Source organism: Alligator mississippiensis, chromosome 4, assembly GCF_030867095.1.
Source record: "Alligator mississippiensis isolate rAllMis1 chromosome 4, rAllMis1, whole genome shotgun sequence".
Classification (NCBI taxonomy): Eukaryota; Metazoa; Chordata; order Crocodylia; family Alligatoridae; genus Alligator; species Alligator mississippiensis.
This window is the reverse complement of record NC_081827.1, coordinates 92,395,788-92,401,820: the sequence shown is the minus strand read 5'-3', so window position 1 is coordinate 92,401,820 and position 6,033 is coordinate 92,395,788. Positions and strand designations below refer to the sequence as shown.

The 6,033-nt window shown below is 41.7% G+C and overlaps 1 protein-coding gene across 2 annotated transcripts in view; it reads left to right on the top strand.

Moving 5' to 3' along the window:
* The first annotated feature begins 365 nt into the window (after window positions 1–365).
* NR1H4 (nuclear receptor subfamily 1 group H member 4) overlaps window positions 366–6,033 on the top strand; it is a 79,047-nt gene continuing 73,379 nt past the window's right edge. Inside the window, exon 1 of one of the 2 annotated variants that reach the window (XM_019480980.1) lies at window positions 366–469. The gene's annotated coding sequence lies outside the window, so the exon portion shown is untranslated. The remainder of the gene's footprint in view (window positions 470–6,033) is intronic. The other variant, XM_019480981.2, reaches the window with a different exon arrangement.

The window sequence follows — 6,033 nt, the reverse complement described above, 5'->3', positions numbered from 1 at the left end:
AGGACTCCTCAAATGGAAGGCTAGGAGGAACAGCTTCATATCTATGTATAGCAGAATAACACAATGGTCAATCTTCACAACATGCATTTTTACAACTGCTTGAACTGTATTAGTTTAGAAAATGATTGCCATCCCTCTCCCTCTCCCCACTTTCCTTACAGTGCCCAGTAATTATCCAAGTCTCTGCTCTGACATTCTGGGGTTCACAAAGTTTTAATACTTGAAATCTATGTTTAGATAGTTAGCTTTGCAAAGAAAGAATTGTTAATGAGTAATCCTCGTCCATTGGGGCATTGAGCCAAGGAAGAGATGAGTCCAAGCCTGGAATCTGCCTGTTATCACTATAGGCTTCTGCTAAACCTAAAAAAGCAAAACAAAAATGTGCCTGTTTAAAAATCATTAGGATTTTGAACGAAGCACAGAAGCTTCTATGCACTTTTGTTTACAGGACTGTGGAAACGGGGACTAGGTAAGTAGTAATGAGTGGCTCAGTGGCTGATATATTTTCCCTTTGAGGAAATATATTACATTTAGCCAAGTAATGCAAAAATATATTTCTTGTGTATGGGAAGTTGATAACATGGCTCTCGAGGGGTTAGAATAATCAACGATCTGGATGCTTAAGCTTCTAAATAGTACTTGTGCAAGCAAGAAAATTATTAGCACTATTAAGCAAGGTAATCTTATATATGCAGGTTATGTGACCACAAGAATCTCCTTTGGGAAAAACTTAAATTGCTTTAAAAAAAAGAAAAAAGTGGCCACAGAGTTTGGGTATATTGTTAAAATGCCGTCTTCTGTGTTTGCAATGTATATTGGCAAATATGGCATAATCTTAATAGAAGGCTGCTCCTATAGCAATTCTACCTGGTTTGTCATGCAGATCAACTTTAGAGCAGCACTGTTTTTTGTTTGTTTGTTTTTTTTTTTTACTGGTTAGGATCTGGAACATTTAAAATGCGATTATATGGAGGGAAGAAGATTGTTCTAAGGCAAAAAATATCTTTGGTTTAAAAAATATTAACTGTTTTGTTTTTCTGTGGGTTTCAGGTATAGAGGGTAGTATGCCAAATTAAATCTCCTTTAAAATTCAGAGCTTTAGCTCTTATTTTAACTAATTAAAATAGGTGACGTAGGGCATCACAAAGGAAGCGTTTACTTCTTAATTCTATGTCCCGCTTTTAGAAAAATGTTTGTCTATCCTGAATTGCGCTGCTGGATATCTACATTAAAAAAGCAAAGGTGGTACATATCTGACCATGATCTGTTGTTGTTTGTATTAGAGTAGCATTCTAGATGGCCCAAAGAAGGTTGGGGCCTGGCTGTGTTGTGAGCGTATCAACACTCCCTGCACCAAAGACTAAGTCTACCTAGAAGAGACAGAGAAATGGTGTGAGGGGAAAAGGAGACATAAAGAAGTGAAATGACTTGCTCTAAGTCATTCAGTATTACAGTCAGGACTAGAACCTCAGTTCCTTGAGTTAAATGCCTATGCCATGGGCTACAGTCCCTCATCTCTCTTCTGTTAAAGGTTCATTTAATTTTCCTATCAACCTGCCCTTTAAGAATTTTCTATATTTTATGTGTAGAAAATGATCTCTTTACTCATGTGTTTTTTAAACGAAATGATTACAAAATTCTAAACATAATAATCCTGTGCCTGCCCACAATGCTGTGCAATTCAGACATCTTTAGAGACAGAGAGGTAGCTGTGTTAGTCTGATGTCAGGCTGAAAGCAAAGCAGGGGTAGAGACTTACTGGTTCAGAAAGGCCTAAGGTCTCGTTGGTGACAGTCTACTTAATCAGATCTGACAAAGTAGGCCATTGCCTACAAAAACATATGTTTTTTCTGAACCGGTTAGTCTCTAAGGTGCCATCCTTGCTCTGCCTTCTCTAAACTGTGGTGACAAGATCTGGCAATCCTACAATTTCTTTAATGTTTTTCAAATATTTTTAAAAGAAAGAAGAATAAACCATTAAAAATGTAATGAAACCCTGTATTAAACACTGAAAAAACGCGTAAGAGACAGATAAAAACCCCACTGAACTTCATAGGACTCTTCCCAGTGACTTCAATGGTATGGGGATCAGACTCTAGAATATTTTTCTTGAAATTTCTCTTTGAGGAATTGGTAGGTCAGGAATGGAAACAACAGAACACTCATATTACTTGTGAGGGACATGTATCTCACTAACATTTATGCATGAAATATTTTGCTAACTCTTTGATGCATCTCTGTCTGGAAATAATAAAATAGATTCAGCCCTTCCTTTATTGAACAATATAACAAAATATAACTAGACTTACAAGAAGATTTTATGATAATCAAACCTATGTTTTTACTTTACTTGAACATATTTAACTGTGATGCTTTTGTCTTTCAATGATCCTAGCTAATTTTAAAATTAATTGCTTCATCAGTGTTCAGCCTTACTTAAATTGAAGACAAGGGAATCTTTGCTATTTAATCTAGCAGAACAAAAAAAAAGGTCCCTTGATAAGGAATATCTAATTGAAAAATACATATATATATCCTATAATAAACAACACTCACCCACACATATAATTTGATATATATCCCTTAATATAGATTATTAAAACCAAATGTTTGAATCTATTAAAGTATGTCAAAACACACACACGGAGATAAAATAAACTCTGTACGCAATTCAAAGTACTTAGTAAGCAGATGGTGAAAATTATCTCTGTATATTGGGATCAGATATGATTCAGTATTTGTGTATTTTTATTTTTTTCTGTTTACTGCATTTTTTTTTTTGTTCTATAAAAATAATTTGATAAAAGTTGTTGGAATTCAAGTCAGTCTGGATTTAAAGAAAGAAAGTGTTGACCTGCATAAATCTGTCCCTATAAAAACAAACAACAACAAACAAACAACCCTCCCTCCCCTCTAGCATTCTAGTTCATGAGTAAAACTTATACTGCATTACCTTCTCAAGTAGCTCTTGCTTTAATAGGGACTTCTGTTTCCTAGCTGGACATTAGTCTCTTACCCAATATCCTTTTTCTTTCCTTCCTTTCATGTTTCCACTTTTGACCCACAATAGCAAATTTTTTTTTGTTGCAGTAGGCAATTGCAAGTAGTCAATTACATTAGGCTGAGTAGATGCCAGTTTTATCTTGGTATAAGAAAGAAGTAGGTGAATGAAACATTTCAGTTGAATGAACAAATGAAACATGAATTTAACCAGACTAAAGAAGGCTTCCAGTAGCTATCAAGAAGGTCTTGGAGATCATTTGAGGTATTTTGAAATAAGGAGCCCTTAATTAAGATTAGGGCTGTCAGTTAATTGCAGTTAACTTATGCGATTGCAGCAAAAACAAATTAACGCATTAATTTTTTTAATCACGTTAACTGCGCACATAGTTTTAACCAGTGGAGTGGACCAGCTCTGGACCAGCTAGAACCTGTACACACAACCCCAGCCCCATGCCTGCTCCAGGCTCACCTGCCCATGCTAAGCAGCAGCAGCAGTGGTGGCCAGGCAGAAGATGCTGATTGGCACAGGGGAAAAGCGGCCCCTCTCCCTTGCTGCTGCTGGGCCTTTCTTGCTGCAGCCACTCAAAACTGACACCTGGGCTGTCCTGCAGCATCTTTCCACTGCCATCACCACCACTTCTGGGCCACGCAGCGGTGGCAGTACGGAGGAGCCACAGGGCAGCCTGTGTGTAGGCTCCGGGAGGCCACAGCAAAAAGGTCTCAGAAGCGGTGAGGGGGACAGGCCACTTTTCCTTTGCATTGAGCAGCAGCTGCTGCCTGGCCATCACTGCTGCCACTGCTCAGAGTGGGTGGATGAGTTTGGAGCAGGCACAGGGTGGGTCGGGGTTGGGGTTCTTCGCATGGGTTCCAGCTGGTCCACTCTGGCCAGAGTGAGTCCAGAGTGGGTGTGGGGCAAACTAGGGTTGGGGCATTGGGCTGTGCACTGTTGGTGGTGGCAGGGAGGACCTGCAGGGTGCACAGGCTCTGGGCTCTTGTGTGGGGGGATGCTGACTATTGTTTAACTGTGCAATTAAAATTGTGATTAATTGAAACTTTTTTTAAAATCTCGCAATTGCAATTTAATCATTTGTCAGCCCTAATTAGGAGAGATCCTACTGATTGATTCATAGATTCATAGATTCTAGGGTCGGAGGGACCTCAGTGGGCCATCTAGTCCAACCCCCTGCCCCTGGCAGGCAAGAAAAGGGTCACCAAACCTGGGATCATATGATCCTAGCCAGGTGCCTGTCCAGTCTCCTCTTGAAGACCCCCAAGGATGGGGTGAATACCACCTCCCTTGGAAGCTCATTGCAGATCCTGGCAACCCGGACCATGAAGAATTTTTTTCTAATGTCCAGTATAAACCTACTCTCCAGTAGCTTATGGCCATTGTTCTTTTTGTTCCTGGGGGTGCCCTGGTAAACAGATCGTTGCCTACTTTATGTTGCTCTCCCCTTATGAATTTGTACTCTGCCACAAGGTGCCCTCTCAGCCTTCTCTTGGAGAGACTGAAGAGGTTAAGGTCCTTAGCCTTTCCTCAGAAGGCCTTCCCTGCAGGCCTCCAATCAGACAAGTGGCTCTTCTTTGGACCCTCTCCAGGTTGTCTGAATCCCGCTTGAACTGCAGCATCCAGAACTGGACACAGTACTCCAGCTGTGGCCTGACTAGGTCCGCATAGAGAGGGAGAATCACCTCCCTGGACCTGTTTGTGAAGCACCTACAGATGCACAACAAGTTGAGATTGGCTCTGCCAACTACTTCATCACATTGATGACTCATGTTCATCCTGGAGTCAACAGTGACTCCAAGATCTCTTTCTGTCTCAGTGGTGCTGAGAGGGTTGCCCCCCAGCCTATAGGTATGGTGGCAGTTCTTTCTCCCTAGATGCAGCACCTTGCACCTGTCCTTATTGAAGTGCATCCTGTTGCTCTCCGCCCACTTCCCCAGCCTGTCGAGGTCAGCCTGGATCTGGTTCCTCCTCTCCAGGATGTTAGCTTCACCCCATATTTTTATGTCATCCGTAAATTTGGACAGGGTGCTTCCCACCACTTCATCCAGATCACTGATGAAGATGTTGAACAGCACTGGCCCCAGAACTGAGCCATGAAGGACTCCACTGCACACATCTTTCCAGGTTGACACTGACCCATTCACCACCACTCTCTGAGTGCAACCCTTGAGCCAGTTTGCTACCCAGTCTACAATATAGTCATGCAAGGCAAATCTCCTCAGCTTATTTATAAGGATGGTATGGAATACCATGTCAAAGGCCTTCTTGAAGTCCAGATAGATAACATCCACCTTGACTCCTGCATCTAAACATTTGGTGGCCTTGTCGTAAAAAGAAACTAGGTTAGTCAGGCAGGACCTGCCTGCTATAAACCCATGTTGGTTACCCCTCTGCATCACATTAGTCAGCAGGCTCCCACAGATGTGTTCCTTGATAATTTTTTCAAGGATTTTCCCAGGAATAGAGGTAAGGCTGACTGGTCTATAGTTCCCTGGATCCTCCTTCCTCCCTTTCTTAAAGATTGTGATGACATTGGCCCTCTTCCAATCCTCTGGGACCTGACCAGAGCACCATGAGTGCTCATATATCTTTGCTAGTGGTTCTGCTATGACACTCGCTAATTCCTTTATTACCGATGGGTGGAATCCCTCTGGTCCTGGTGATTTGAACATGTCCAGTCCCCCCAAGTGTCCTTTTACCGTGTCGGCACTGACCGTTGGTCAGCTGATGTTCCCTTTGTTGGTGTTCGTGATGCATATTAAGGATTGCTGTTACGTACAAAGGAAATGACCTGGAAAGAGGTGATAATGCAACTTTTCTATCTGAGTCCACAAACAAATCCCCTCTAAGTTTGAGAAAATCCCACTTCTAAGGAGAAAGGCCCAGTCCATGAGTGAAGAAGATGGCACCATGTGCCTCACACAAAAAGGTCAGCAAAATGAATGGGGATTTTAACTAATCAGCATAGTGGTTTCCAGAACAATGTGCACTGAAGCATCTGCAATAAGACTGGACATGAT